At 44.3% G+C, this 16604-nt stretch overlaps 1 protein-coding gene across 1 annotated transcript in view; it reads left to right on the forward strand.

Moving 5' to 3' along the window:
* The window catches only part of LOC136837962 (gastrula zinc finger protein XlCGF57.1-like), a 59465-nt gene that overhangs the window by 16242 nt on the left and 26619 nt on the right, over positions 1-16604 (forward strand). Inside the window, exon 2 of the mRNA XM_067102831.1 lies at positions 5618-5711. The gene's annotated coding sequence lies outside the window, so the exon portion shown is untranslated. The remainder of the gene's footprint in view (positions 1-5617; positions 5712-16604) is intronic.

Below are 16604 nucleotides of genomic sequence, written 5' to 3' on the forward strand. Positions count from 1 at the left end.
AAGAACGTAGGCCCTTGCGACCTAGTCTTCTATCTGAAGTAGCCTTCGTCTCCTCAGTCGAGAGTTAGCTACGGACGAGAAGCTTCTTCAGTCATGCTCTCCCAGGGAATTGTTTCCTGGGTGGCATGCGACTCTCGTTTAGGGTTCCTGTCCGTGCTCTTCACTCGCCCTACGAGAGTCGTCGGATAGAGATATGCCCTCTTAGGTCCATCTCTCATCTTACCCTGGCCTTGGCGTAGAAGATGGAAGAACAGGGATGGGGATCATACCTCGACTCCTTCTCGGATGTCGTAGGTGGACTCCGAATCCATTGGCATCGACTGTCGGGTTCGAGTCCTTCTTGTTCCCCTCCTCCTTGGACTTTGTATCGATGATCCAGATCATTCGTTACTTTGTCCTATTGGGAGCTGTGGTACTTTCCGATAGGTTTGACATTCCTAACCTGGATGTCGTCAACGTTTTCGCTAATACTGTCTCTCCCAAGGAAGAAGTGTCTAAGGACACATCTTCCTCCTGACTTCGTGAAGCGATCAAAGAGGTACTTGGCAGCTGACGACGACGATACTGGTACCTTTCACCCGAGAGCTCACAAAGTCGATGGCTTGGTCCATCCCTTGCATTCCGGAAGAATATGTCGGTACCACAGGTGCTGAAGGTGGGTGTGTGGTCCCAACAGACTACCTTCACCTCCTTCTACCTCCGGGGTGTTGCACACAAGTCCTTGGACACTTTTTCCTTTGGTCCTGTGGTGGGTGCTCAACAAGTTGTGTAGCTTATCCAGCTCCCCTAACGGGACAGGTTGCATCTCGCCTATGTTGTACGGTTGTGATTGGGAGAATGAATGTTGAGTGACTGGCCTCTCTTCTTTCTCCCCATCCTGGCTCTCTTCCCACGGGCAGGGAGCGGACATGCCGTTACAAGCTGGACCGGGCGATCGAGGCAGATAAGCACATAACGGGAGCTCCCGTTCTATTTCCGTTCAGGTTAATAGAAGCAACCCCACTCCTTCCTCTTGCAAGGGGAGGAAGGAGACCATGATGATGAGACAACCCAATGCTTGTATTTGCCTTATTGTCATCCGACGTCAAATTCTTCCTAGCCTACTTTGCATGAACTGACGTTTCCTCTTTCATGCAAAGGGACCCAGAAGTCTGACAACTGATCCTGCGTTTCTTACAACCCGATCTTTTGTCAGAGGCAGTTTTTTCCTTCCTCGCTCTCACGACCAGGAAGGGAAGACAAGGTGGTGAACTCCAGTCAGTTCAGAGAGACTTTATCAGATTCCTCCCTCCAATCAGTGAGTCTCCTAATGTAAAGGACTGAGGGTTTGTATACTGTGTCGGAACAAATAAAAGTTTTTAAAAGTAAATTGTATTTTTCCTAACTATACAAACCCGAGGTCCTTTACACTTTATGCCCACCTCATGCCACCCCTCAATCTGTACCTGGACCGAAAGGCAAATTGGAGTGTTTACATCCGGGCAGGCGGGTATCCCAGCCTACCTGGAGGTAGGTACTGCCTAACTACCTTGATCAAGAGTTTAACGGCCGTTTCCAGCCTACGCCTGAAAGTAATCCCTAATGTAAAGGACCTCTGGTTTGTATAGTTAGGAAAAATACAATTTACTTTTAAAAATTGTTATACCAGGTTCGTCGAAGGACATTATGGTCACTACAGCAAGAAGTGCAAGCCATGCTGAGCTAAGTATGCTGTAGAAGTCTTTTCGAACCAGTCTCCAGAATATTTTACAGCTGCATCTTTCTTTATAGAGAAGGCCTCAGGAGGATGGAGACCGGTCATAGGTTCTCCCTTGAACTGTTTCTACAGGCCAGACTCGGTTCATGATGGAAACAGCGCAAACTGTGCTGGCCTCCATCAGGGAGAACGACTTCATGCTTATGGTGGACTTGAGGGATGCGTATTTCCAGATACCCATCCATCAGTCCTCGCGCAAGTACCTCCGTTTTGTTCGGGGAGTCGGTCTTCCAATTCAGGGCACTTTGCTTAGGCTCGACCGATCCCAGGTGTTCACGAGAGTTTTCTCTCGTGTCAGCTTGGGCCCACTCACACGGGATACGTCTAACTGAGGTATCTCGACGTGGTTAGTCCTGGCGAGCTCTCGCTCGCTGTTCCTACAGGACGGGATCGTCTCCTCAAGTTTTGCAAGGGATCTAGGGATCTTGGTAAATCTGGAGAAGTCAGATTCACCCCAAAGAGTACAAAGTACCTGGGCATGCTGATAGATATGGTGGCAAAAATACAAAGTCTTTCCCTCGGACTTTTGCATCAGCAAGTTCAGCCAGGCAGCACAGTTGTTCCTGTCACGGCAGGAGCAACCAGCTCTGGCAATGGCAAGTCGTCATCGGTCACCTGTCGTCATTGGAGAAACTAGTACCTCACGGGTGTCTTCTGTTGCGGATCTCTCCAGTGGAGACTAAAGGAGTATTGGTCCCATTCCCAGTGTCCCCCAGTCCTTCCTCATTCCTCTTCCGAGGAGGTGAGAAAGGACCTTCATTGGTGGTTAGACGACAGGAACCTCTTAATAAGAGTATAAGCATACTCAGCCTCCGGACATGCTTCTGTTCTCAGACGATCGACCGAGGGATGGGCAACACCTGGAGGAGTTGCTGACTTCGGGAGTGTGGCACTGAGGCGACAAGCACCTTCACATCAACATCCTGGAGCTCAAGGCAGTTTTCCTGGCCCTCCAGGAGTTCCGGGATCGAGTGATGGGACACTCCGTGGTACTGATGAGCGACAATACCACAGAGTGGCATATGTCAACAACAGGGGACTGGTGTCCCACCAGCTTCATCAGATGACAGTGCAGGTGCAGATGTGGGCCGTGGCTCAAGGCTTGTAAAGCTGTCTGCCAGGAAACATTCCAGGCAAGAGGAATGTCGTGGCAGACAAGCTCAGCCGCCAGAGCCAGGTGGTAGGGACTGAATGGTCCCTCCATCAGGAAGTAGTGGAAAGGCTGTTCGACCTGTGGGCGTCCAGCCATCGATCTGTTGCCACCTAGCTCTACAACAGAACACCCAGGTCTTTTGTTCTGTCGCAGGGCCGGACCCATGGGCCGCTGCGGAGGATGCATTCCAACACCCGTGGGACAACTCGACGCTTAAGCCTTTCCCCATTCTGTCTGATTCTCCGAGTGATGATCACCCTGAATCTCAGAATGAGTTGGTGGCACCCAGGGCCATTTGGTACCCGGACCTGCTAGCATCTCCTCTCCGAGGCGCCGAGAGGGATTCCCCTGGCCCAACTTTCTACATCAGTCAACTCACGCAGAGCGGTTCCAGTCTGGCAGTGCATTCCCTGTGAGTTCGTGGCTGGAGGGTTATCCACCATCTCTGCAAGCTGAGAGGCTGACAGCGCCGTGGGGCAACAGAGATGGCAGGATACCTCAGAAGATCCTCCGCAGCGGAAATACCAGGGAAAGTGGTCCATCTTCTGTGGTTGGTGTTGTCTGAAGGGGTATCTTCTCCGGTCGGAGCAACTGTTCAGCAGGTCGGGACTTCAGGTCTTCCTGAAACGAGAGAAGCTTCTCCTCCGTTTCAGCTGTAAAGGCTACCACAGCACTTGGCCTAGTCTCACGGCTGAAAGGAGAGACATCTCCTCCTCATTTCAAGATTTCTGACTCATGAGAAGCTTCGAGGGTCTTGCCCACCCAGGGATCTCAGGCCCCTGACAGAGTGGGATGTGACTCTCGTCTTAAGGAGCCTGACTTCGTGCATCTGTATGAGCCTTTTAAGAGAGTCGTCAGACAGGATCTGACCTCAAGACCGTCTTCTTGCTTGCCCTGGCATCGGCGAAGAGAGTTGGCGAGGTCACGGACTTTAGTCTTTGATGTTAAACAATCGAGGGGATGGGGATCAGGTACGCTCGATTTCATCCCGGATTTACATCTGAAATAAGACTCAGAAGTTCGGTCCCTGACGTCACGGTCTCGAGTCCTTCACGATCCTCTCCCTAGAGGACTTTGTAGGTAATGATCCAGACGAGATGCTACTGTGTCCTGTTAGGGTGCTGCGGCGCTTATCTGAAGAGGACTCAGGGCACCTCCGGCCTGAGTGTCGACGACTCTTTGTTAGCACTGGCTCGACCAAGAAAGAAGTGTCCAAGAATACCATCTCTTTCTGGCTTCTGTGAGACGATAAGGAGAGCATAGGGTCTGCTGCAGGAGAAGACGACACCGCACGCTTTGTCCGAGAGCTCACGAGGTCTGCTGAAGCATTGGTCCGTCCCTTGCATTCCGGAAGAATATGTCGGTACCACAGGTGCTGAAGGCAGGTGTGTGGTCCCAACAGACTACCTTCACCTCCTTCTACCTCCAGGATGTTGCACACAAGTCCTTGGACACTTTTTCCTGGGTCCTGTGGTGGGTGCTCAACAAGTTGTGTAGCTTATCCAGCTCCCCTAACGGGACAGGTTGCATCTCGCCTATGTTGTACTAGGTTGTGATTGGGAGAATGAATGTTGAGTGACTGGCCTCTCTTCTTTCTCCCCATCCTGGCTCTCTTCCCACGGGCAGGGAGCGGACATGCCGTTACAAGCTGGACCAGGCGATCGAGGCAGGTCTTCACATAACGGAGCTCCTGTTCTATTTCCATTCAGGTTAATAGAAGTAACCCCACTCCTTCCTCTTGCAACTGGGGAGGAAGGAGACCATGACTTTGAGACAAACCCAATGCTTGTATTTGCCTTATTGTCATCCGACATCAAATTCTTCCTAGCTAGTACTTTGCATGAACTGACGTTTCCACTTTCATGCAAAGGGGACCCAGAAGTCTGACAACTGATCCTGTCTTCGATTCTTACAACCCGATCTTTTGTCAGAGGCAGTTTTTTCCTTCCTCGCTCTCACAACCAGGAAGGGAAGACAAGGTGGTGAACTCCAGTCAGTTCAGAGAGACTTTATCAGATTCCTCCTCCAATCAGTGAGTTTCCTAATGTAAAGGACCGAGGGTTTGTATATTGTGTCTGGAACAAATGAAAAGTTTTTAAAAGTAAATTGTATTTTTCCTAACTATACAAACCTGAGGTCCTTACACTTTATGCCCACCTCATGCCACCCCTTAATCTGTACCTGGGCCGAAAGGCAAATTGAATGTTTACATCCGGGCAGGCGTTACTCTGGCCTCCCGGACAGTAGTTAACTGCCTAACCACCTTGTTTGAAGTTCAACGGCCGTTTTCAGCCTACGCCTGAAAGTAATCCCTAATATAAAGGACCTCAGGTTTGTATAGTTAGGAAAAATACAATTTACTTTTAAAAATTGTTATATTATATAAATGATTGAAAGTCTTATGGTAATTTTAGGCTATAGGCCACAGCCTTCTAAAGGCTCTATTTTTTAGCTCATATTAATAGTGGAAGTACCCAGAACATTAAGAGGTCTAAAATTGAAATGTACAGAACTTGTGTTTGCAGGTTCATACAGGTACACAGAAGACAGGAATGGGAAAAATGTTGTTTTTTGGGACCACACGTTTTGCACTGCATAGTCTCACATTTGCATTGAATCTGCAAGTGTTTAGTGTACAATCTCATTGGTACTGTATTGTGTATAGAAAAGTTTTATGTGCTAATGGAGATCACATCTCTTTGCCACAGATAACCTCTGTTGCTACGGATGATCTCTGGTGATAACATGAAGGAACGTGTTTTCTTCAGTGTCATGCTGATTTTCCTCAATAATTTACTCTAGGTAAGTGATATAAAAGTGAAGTACATATATAAATTATTACTAATGTATCTGATTCAAACTGATGGTATCTAATGGAGTATTTGTTCAGAAAAAGTTTCAAGCTTTCTTGGACAAACAGTCCACATTATCAAGAAAGCTTGTAACTTTTTCTGAATGAATACTCCATTAGATACCATCCATTTTGAATGAGGTCCTTTTAGTAATTCTAATAATGCACAGAACAATTGTGTATGTGATAAAGTTAATATAAATTATATGTACCTAGTATTTGATATAAGCTATATTGAATCTTCAGTCACTTAATAAGACAAATGCATTGGTCAAAACCCAGTCTGTGAGTTATTCATGATGCCCTGACTGACATTTTTGGCAGATTTCAGCTTGCTACTTGAGCCTTTGTTTTAAATGTTAACATACCACAGAGTACAAATACAGTAATCTGATTTAAAATGACACTGGAATGAGTGTCATATTTTGATTAGTATTATCTCAGACAGTGTGTGAAGGATAATATTGCCTTTCACAGATTTAGCTCTTGGGTAGATGGGGCCTGCCAAGACTTAGTAACTGATAGAGTTAAGTGGAGCCAGGGTCTGCTGAAACCTAGTCTTCTACTTCTGAAATCTTGCATAAACTTTTTCCTTAGGCATCATTTTATACCTCCAGAGAGTCCTTATTTGTTCCTACACAATGTACAGACCCTTGGTCTTTATATAGGAATTACCTGTAGCACAGCTGGAACCGGCTGTTAAACTCTTAACAAGGTGGTTTGGTAGTTAACTACCGAACGACCAGGTAGGAGTCCCACCCGCCCAGTCGGTAGAGCATCACTGTACCTTCGGCTGAGCTATGGAGAGTTTGTGCTGCTCTGCTGCCCTCATCCCTGCTGCTGTTGTTTTCACTGTGAATACTACTGTGAACATCACTTCCTTTCCAGGTGGGATTGTTCCTTTTTGTGTTTTTCCTTGTATCTGTGTGTTTTTGTGTTTGCTATGGATAAGCAAACCCATAAATCATCTGAGTGGTCCGAGCAGAAGACTGTGCCAATGAGGAAATCCCCTGGTACCACTGAGAAGGCTTGCAGCCATTACTGCTCAGCCCTTGATGTTAACCCTCATACCCTTTGCACATTGTGCAGGGGGTATGATTCTAATCCTGATTCTGTGTGTGAGGAGTGCCGTGACCGGACTCCAGAGCAATGGTCGAAGTATTCGCTGAGGAGGAAGTATCAGAAGAAGCTCCCCAAGTCATCCTCTGAGGGTAACATGCCCCCGATGACTCCCTTGGTGGCTAATCCTTCAGATACTTTCCTCCCACCAGCAGAACTTCCCCACTTTGCTACTTCTCCTCTTCGTCATCTTCGCTCACTTTGTCAGGTGAAGATCGTCATTGGGGGACTGGAAGAAAGGATCACCTCCTTTTGGTGGCCTCCATTCGCTTGTGGGGGAGGAACCCCCCTCAGTGCGAATGGAGACTACCCCCAGCCCGGTTTTGTTTCCAGATGTGGAGGAGGAACTCCAGGAGACCTGGCAGTCCCTTGGCCTCCAAGGAGTTCCCTCTATGAGGGGCATTCTGAGTCACCTGCGAGCTGCTCATGCCCCTGCACTCCCTCCAGTGACTCACTCTGCCACGACAGTCACCACTTTGACTGTCACTGTGACCATGAATTATGCGATGCCCCTAGGTACATCTACGCACCCAACTATAACGACCCCAACAGTGTTACACAAGTCTCAGCCCCTGCTTTGTCCACCATGGTGCCTGTCCCTGCTCCCAAGGAGTCTGTGCCAGTCTTCCTCCAACCTTGGGGAGCAAATCCTCCACGTCCTTCTGAAGAAGGCGAAGAAGAAGTCAAAGTCCAAGAGGAGGTCCAGGAAGGTTTTGTCGCTTGTCTGTTGTCTCCGCCTCTGCTTCCTCTTCCAAAGCCCACGAGTGGAGGAAGAGGGGGCGTTGCTTCTCCCACGCGGAAGAAGGCCCAAGCTGGGTCTTCCAAAGGGGTCTCTCTCTCCCCTCTTGCTGGCTCTCCCCAGTCTTTGGGATAAGGGGCTGCATCGCAAGTCTCTTTGAGGCCTGTCAACTGGGGAGCTGAGGATGCGCAGACCTCTGAGGAGATCCAAGCACTCGGCACTTCTGCTCGGAGCTTTGCCTCCAAGCATAGTGCTGTGCCTGCCTCTGCTCGAGTCTCCATGGACATTCGAGCAGAGGGGTCTTCCATGGAACCTTCATGTACTGAATAAGCTTCAAGTATGCGAACCTCCAGAGAGGTGAGCATATCTTAGGGTGCTCAGGTTTCCATGAAACCTCGAGTTCCTTTAACCAGTAAAGTAGAGTCAACTCCACGGTCTGGTTGAGGCACGTGAGAGAGGATGAGGTCCAAGCATGCAGGTGCTTCCCCTCCCCCTGCTGCTACTTGCCCGAGTATGCAGCCAGGCTCCCGTGAAGGCGTTGCTGACTCAAGGGTCCACTCACTGAGAGTCACTTCGAGGAGGTCCTGCTTACAGTCGTCTTCTTGCCAGGAGGCTTTGGTCTCAAAGACGATTGGAGTATGTCATGAGGACGGGGCAAGCTGACACCCAAGTGTGTGCAACTGCTCTCCCAGGGCCGGCTCCCGATCGCATTCTCGCAAATGGTTTGCTCGCCTTCTGAGAACCTTCACGCGTGTTCGTATGAGCCTCTGCTCTCTTCTTGGGACAGCCCTCCCCTCCCCCTCCACTGCATTTTCCTAGACCTGTGAAGCCATCACCACATCATGTTGGTGATTGCTCTTGGGCTGGCTCTCCTGTCGGGTCCATCAGTTCCAGCAGGACAAGTAAGGGTACTCGCTCCCCCTCTTCTGTTCCTTCAACTTCATTGGGGTTTACCGGGAATCTCGAGGCAGACAGAAGGGTCCGTGATTGGGACTCTGTATCTGGTCACAGCCCTACCACGCGGACTTACGAAGCAGGTAAGGTTCTCGGACCTACCTGTTCACATGCCCAAGTGGTTTAGTGGGGAACTGGAGGTTCTGGTGAGGTACTCCCACCTGCAGGGAGAGTATTGAGGGAGGACTGCAGATTGGAAAGACTCGAGGGTCCTCTGCCACACGAAGCATATTCTATTGAGATACAGAGGACCTTTCAGGGTATTGTCGTGTTGATTCACTGACACAACAATCTCGGGGAAGGGCCATGGCTACGTCCACCGACCATCCTTCTGGCCTTGAAGTCTTCTGGGGTCCTAAGAAGGAACTCTGAGCTTCTGTATGCTTGCCTTAGTCCTCGCTTGCCAAGGGAGTCTTAGATCAGGTTAACTCTCTTGTGTCTGGGGAGGAGAGTTCCCTTCAATCTAATCGCTCGGCCAAGCTACTTCCCCACCTCTTGCCTTGCCAGAAGAATTACTACGCACCCTCGACACATCCCTGGTTGGATCCGTGGTCTCTCACAGTGTCCAAGGTTAGAGCCACTGGGGGCTCCATCAACCCCTCAGAGGACTCACCTTTCTGGAGACTGTGCCAATCTGGTGGTAGGGCTATCTCCTACCTGGCCTACCAGATGGCAAACCTGTGGGCAAACTTAGTGCTGAAAAGGATCACCAGGTATGTTGGCCTGGACCTGACTTTGGCTCTTCGGAACGAACCGGTGCTGGGTTCTGCCTCTCTCTTCTCTCGAGAAGAGGTAGATGCTAAGTTGGGCAAGCGTCGTGTTGAGGATAACAGCCAACTTGTCCACCAGGTAGTGGCAAAGGCCTCCGGGTCTTTGCGTATCACTACAGCCTGACCTTCTGGTCCAGCTAGCAGTTCCTCAGGCCCTAAGAAATCCCAGGCTTTGAAGGGCACTCGAGGAACCTCCCAGCCTTCTGCCCCTATGAAGAAAGGTGGACAGTCACGCCCCTTTCCTCCACCTTTCCACGCCAGCAAAGGGAAGGGAGACAAGGGAAAGAAAGGAGGGAAATGCTAGGGACAGCATTCCCCTCCACAAGCTGCCGTTGGTGGGGGGTTGCCTGTCAAGCCATTTGGCAAGATGGCAGCGACACGGAGCTGAGACCTGGGTTGTGGATGTCCTTGAGGAGGGCTATTCACTTCCCTTCGAGTCTCAACCACCCCTCACCAACACTTCAGTCTGATTCTGCTATTACTTACTTGGCTCGCTGAGGGATCTCATTCTCTGGGAGGAGATTGTAGCGATGCCGAGAAAACGTACTGTAGAAGTCGTGACAGTTTGTCCCCAGGCTTTTACAGCTGAATCTTTGTCATAGAGAAACAATCGGAGGTGGAGGCCAGTCATCGATCTCTCTCCCTTGAATTGATTCATTTGGCAGACTCGGTTCAAGATGTATATTAACTTTATCACATAGACAATTGTTCTGTGCAATAGTAGAATTACTAAAAGGACCTCATTCAAACTGGATGGTATCTAATGGGGTATTTATTCAGAAAAAGTTACAAGCTTTCTTGGATAATGTGGACTGTTTGCCCAAGAAAGCTTGTAACTTTTTCTGAATAAATACTCCATTACATACCATCCAGTTTGAATGAGGTCCTTTAGTATATATATATATATATATATATATATATATATATATATATATATATATATATATATATATATATATATATATATATATATATATATATATATATATATATATATATATATATATATATATATATATATATGTATGTATGTATATATGTATGTATATATGTGTATATATGTGTATATATGTGTATATATGTGTATATATATATATATATATATATATATATATATATATATATATATATATATATATATATATATATATATATATATATATATATATATATATATATATATATATATATATATATATATATATATATATATATATATATATGTATATATATGTATATATATGTATATATGTATGTGTAACGAGGACAGAATTAACACCTTTTTGAAGGTGTACGTAACGTGCTCCAACGATCTTTATTCATGAAACGGAGGCGTATGAACGTTCGCTCACGACAACACTTACATCTATTTTTCCTCTTTCTCTCTCTCTCTCTCTCTCTCTCTCTCTCTCTCTCTCGCCGTGTATCACCTCTCTCTCTCTCTCTGTGTATCGCCTCTCTCTCTCTCTCTCATCGTTTTCCGAAGTTCACCCACCCGAATCTCACTCATTCTCACCAAATCAATTAAATGGACTATTTAAAGAAACGCAATAGTTTCTACAAAAATAGGTTTATTATTCAAATAACCCAACAAGAAATGAATAAAACAAAGCAAAGATTAAAATGCATAATAAATGAAATATCGAGTTAGATAACTAAACTCTGAACTGCAAAACACTTCTGATTAAAGAAGTCTCACTATGGCTAATAGCCTGAAAATATCCAAACTCACACATACTCCCCAAATCAATAATTAGTCATGTCAAAACCAGTCTACCACATGTTATTCGAAACAGTCCCATTTGTCCACCGACATCTGTCCACAGACATCTGTCGGAAGAATTAAACATGATAGAAAACTCCCAAAAATATATGAAATGCAAAACACAATAATGGAAAGTGTAAAATGCATAGCCAAGATATGGCAAACGTAACATGACAAAACAATAATATAAAAGAGGTATGAATATTCATATTAAATCTCCCACACCAGTTCAAAAGTTCATAATGATTAGAAAATCATGGTAAAAATCACAAGTTCAATTTTCTCCCATAAAAACAGAGATTTCAAAGTCTACCTTATCTGCCGATTTAAAGCCTGGATCCTCTCCAAAGCTACGTCTAGACAACTGCAGTTCTATCACGTTAATGAACGATCAAACTCACTTTTAGGGCAGATTTTGGCATAATCTAGATCAAATTAACGCACGTACTCACGAATATACATAACACTTCGGAGATCACCTGACTGGCAATATTGCTGAGGAATCAAACTATTTGCTGAACACAAAGATTTTACCTCGAGTCTCTCGACCTACTTCCATCTGACTCCATAAATTCTTTCATCACATCTTAAAGCATTGAAGCTATGAAATGCATATATGTGTCCTTTAAAATTGTAGCAGCCATATTTTCTGAAATAGAGCTCGGCCACCACATAAGAGCGTCTCGCTCTCCTTAACGGCAAACTAAAACAAAAGCATATGTATAAAACATAACAGAATAGAGCTATGCTCAATTAGCAATGTCTACTGCACTGCAGCTTTAAGGACTGCTCTCATGACGCACTTCCAAAGTCACTGGGGTTGAGTTCTTAGAGCCTTTACATGTAATCTTACAAACACGAATAAGCTTTACTACCCCACAACAAGAATTATCAGTAAAATAGCTATTAAGACAATTAAAATTGTCGGCATAATATATTCCTGATACTGGAACATCACGGAATCGTCAATGTCTTCCAACGGTGGAACCGTCATTGGCACCTTGGTTGTAGGTACCTCCACTACCAAATGCTCGTTATGCGTATGACGATAATTATCTTCTCGGAACTGTTGAATACAGCACGGTTAAGTACAAGAAATTCCGTAGACAGGATTCTGCAGGATGAATCGAACAGCTTGGATCCTCGATGAACGAATGTCGTCGACTTGTTGCTCTGGCACATCATTGTAACTGCATACTCCTTGCAAAAACACGGCAGGAAGAGTACTGGTGGACTCAATGTGGTAATCTCGCAGGAACTGTCTAAAGTCACATTCTGTCGGAGTCTGTCTATGAACCAATGATAATTCACAACCACCCACAGACACAACTCGCAACTGGAAAATACTACTGTCACACACACACTCTCTCTAACTAAAGCACAACTCGTCTTATAATCAACTCCCGAACCTTGATATTGATCTCCCAAAATGAACATGGTCTCTAATCTATCCCATGTCACTACTGAGTCTCCCAAAAACACTCGAAAAAGGTCTAATAACAAAAAAAGAAAAAGTTTCATGTTACTGAACAAAAAGAAAACTACTAATGCAAAAGTCAAACACTCACAATGTGAACTAATTCCAAGTTTGTATCTCAGAATAATCACAGTCAACTCACTATTAAACACAATAACTCTACGGAACTCACTCATAAAAAAAATTCTATCCAAACACTAAAAGGTATCATATCTCGTAAAAGACATGAAAGTTCTACTCCGGTTAGCAAACATTTCGCAACACCTGACTAACTCTCAACAAAATAGCAATTGACGTAATGGCAATCGCTCCCACGATCTTAACAACTACAATCACTCACAATACAGCTCCCTTCATTTTAAAAAAAGAAACTGAAAAAAAAATCCAACCACTCAAATACGATCTCCCAACCCGAAAAAAAAAAGATCAGACTTGTTCGGTCCGATATACCAAGTACCTCCCCAAAAAAAATCCTAAACAACACAGATATTGTGTCGGATGATGAAATACATCATAACACAATAACACACTAACACACGGGTCAAATCTCGTATGAAATTAGCCCATGTCTCAACTTCTAAAATCATTCGAAAACAAATGATTAAGAACTTCAACATCTAAAATGAACAAGAGACAAAAAAATTTAAAAAAAAATATCATATATATACAAATATCAACCCATTTATCCTCTAACTATATACAAACGTTCCATTACATCATCAACTTTCTTTAACTTCGAAATATGGGTCAATTTCGTCACTCCAGTGTTTACATCTTTAACTACAAATCTATTCCCTCTTTTGATCTCTACAATCTCAAAAGGTCCGTGGAACTTCGGACTTAATTTATAATTCAGATCATTCCGAACATTCACTTTAACAAACACTCTATCACCCATCGAAAAAGCTACTCCCCTCGATTTCGCGTTACTTTTCTCTACCATTGCACGCGAACTAAGTTCAAGTTCTTTACTGATACGTGCAAATCTTTCTCTCGCTGTATTTATCAACGAAGTGACCGTAACATCACCCTGAACACGCTCTGGTAACAAATCAAAAGGTCCTTTCAACTTGTATCCATACAAAGCTTCTGCTGGAGATATCTTAATTGTGTCATTCATCATAGTATTGATACTATATCGCACTTCATCCAAAGATCTGTCCCAATGTGTATCGGAACCTCCCACCGTCATGCGTAAAGCTTCGATTACTTTCCGATTCGCCCTCTCACACAACCCATTCGCTTCAGGTCTATACGGGATTATAGATACTTTCTTTATCCCCAACAAATTAGCAAGACCGTCTAAAGTCTTATTAATAAACTCCCTACCATTGTCTGTGATCAGACATTCTGGAACACCATATCGACAAATTATCCCCTTAAAGAACGCTATAGCAACTTCCTCAGCTGATTTGTATTTCAGTGGGAAAATCTCGACAAAGCGAGTCAACTCATCAACAACTACTAATAAATGTCTATAACCATAAGCGGACTCTGAGAAGTTACCCAGAATATCCATATGCACTCTCTGAAACGGCCTATGTGGTATGGGATATGAACCCAAACGACACGACACTGTCGTCGCTGGCTTATTCGCATTGCAAATAGCGCACTTCTTCACAAAGGCTTCTACTGCGGAAAACATATTTTTCCAAAAGAACTTTGACCTGACGTTTTCATACGTCTTGTCTACACCCAAATGAGGAGAACCAAATTTACAATGTACAATGTCTAGAACTTGTGGTACTAGACTCTCTGGCACGATGATTTGTGTAATCTCACCCATGCTTCGAGTACTTCTGCAAGTTATACTTAACTTTTCTCACCAATAAATTATTCTCCAACTCTAGACCAGAAAAAGGCAACTTATACCCTTTCTTCGGTGAAACTCCCTTAAGAAATGCCTTAGCATCTGACAACAATTTATCTTCATCTTGCTTTTGTTCCAGCAAGCCTATGTCCCAAGTGACATTTTCACCGTAATATAACACACTGCGTTACTCTCACTATCACGAATAACAATCTCTCCCGAGACTGCTGACTCACTATTTCTCCCCGAAGTATGCACTGTAGGAACGTGTATGTCCTCTACATGCGATCTCTCAGAACTACTAATATCAGAGACATTAGACACCAAATATTTACTCTCTTCTCCCACACAGGATTCGGTGTGTATTTCCTCATCCTCGACCGGAAAATATCTGCTCAATGCATCTGCAACTACATTATGCTTACCTTCAATGTATTTGAGGTTTGCATCAAAATCTCTCAATGTTAGGAACCAACGTGCTCTCTTGGGCGACAAATTTGGCTTATTAAAAGCTCTAACAACGGTTGATGATCTGTAAAAATCTCAACTTTATTTCCCAACAACAACATCTTAAAATGAACAAGGCTAGAGACGACTGCGAAAGCCTCCTTGTCCACAACTGACATCAGCCTTTCGTTACTACCACGTGTTTTGAACTTTCTGCTATATAAAAAGCAATTGGGTGTAATTTCCCCTCAAATTTCTGCATCAAACACGCACCTATACCTTCCTGACTCGCGTCAGTCACTAAGGTGAACGGTTGACTAAAATCTGGAAACTTCAAAACTGGTGGGTTCACCAAAGCGTTCTTAAGCTTCTCAAAAGCTAATTGTTGACTATCACCCCAAACAAACTTAACGTCTTCTCGTAACAAATCTGTCAATGGAGACGCTATTGTAGAAAAATTCCGCACAAAACGGCGAAAGAAACCCGACATACCTAGGAACGAACGAATCTGTTTCCTGGTTTTGGGAACTGGAAAATTCACAATGGCTTTAACTTTCTCATCATTCACTCTAACTCCTCTTTAGAGATAACATGTCCTAAATAGACAATTTTCTCTTCAGAAACTCACATTTGGCCAATTTGACCTTTAACCCAGCGAACCGTAATCGCTTAAGGACTTCTTTAACACCTTTAGATGTTCTTCAATTGTATCTGTGCATATGAGAATATCATCCATGTACACAAACACCGACTTTCCTAACAAGCCATGAAGTACTGTGTTAACCAGTCTAGTAAATGTTATTGGGGACCCTTGTAATCCAAAAGGCATCCTATTAAACTCGTAATGTCCCTTTGGTACCGAAAATGCTGTATATTTACGGCTACTCTCACAAAGGGGAACTTGTAAAAACCCTTGCATCAGATCTATAGATGAATATATATTCTTGCCACCGATCTCAACAAACAAATCAGGCAAACAAGCTACCGGATATCTATCTGGGCATGTTTTTTCATTCAATTTACGAAAATCTACACAAACTCTGATACTACCGTCTTTCTTAGGAACTGCAAGCAAAGGAAAATTAAACGGAGAATTGGACGGTCTGATAATGCCTTCCGACTCCCACTTCTGAACTTCTTTTTCTACTTCTTCCCTGATCTTAAAAGGAATTCGATATGCTGGAATATATATGGGATTTGTACCCTTTTCTAGGCGGATTGAATGTTCTAAAACATCTGTAACTCCTAATTTATCTCCCTTCAAAGCAATGATATCTAGATATTCTTTCAACACTTTCTCTACTTTATCTGAATATTCAGGATAATCAACTTTAGCCAAGTGTTCATGTAGAACCTGACTTCGGAACTGTTGCTCCTCGTTAGGAAACATATTCCCGTCTCCACAAAAACTCACTAATTTATGCTCTTCATTAAACTCTTCAAAATCAATTACATAAGTACCCTTGTGATATTTTTCACTGAGTCTTGATAGCTAACTAATTCTACTGAAGTCACGCCTGCGACTGAAATTTCATTCACTGACACCGTACTCACAACGTCTTTGAATTTCTCGGTTCCCTCAACAACGCACACTTGAGAAGGAAACTTTTCTCTTTCAGCGACACTTTAACTAATGTAGGAACTCGCGGTTGCAATTCAACATCTTCCAACAAAAATCCTTTGAAAGATCTTTGCGGAATATCTTCACTCTCTAATGAATGTGTTACACATGTCTCAGACTGTGTCTTAAGTTTCTCACAGTT

The sequence above is a fragment of the Macrobrachium rosenbergii genome, unplaced genomic scaffold, assembly GCF_040412425.1.
Source record: "Macrobrachium rosenbergii isolate ZJJX-2024 unplaced genomic scaffold, ASM4041242v1 13902, whole genome shotgun sequence".
In the NCBI taxonomy this organism is placed as follows: Eukaryota; Metazoa; Arthropoda; class Malacostraca; order Decapoda; family Palaemonidae; genus Macrobrachium; species Macrobrachium rosenbergii.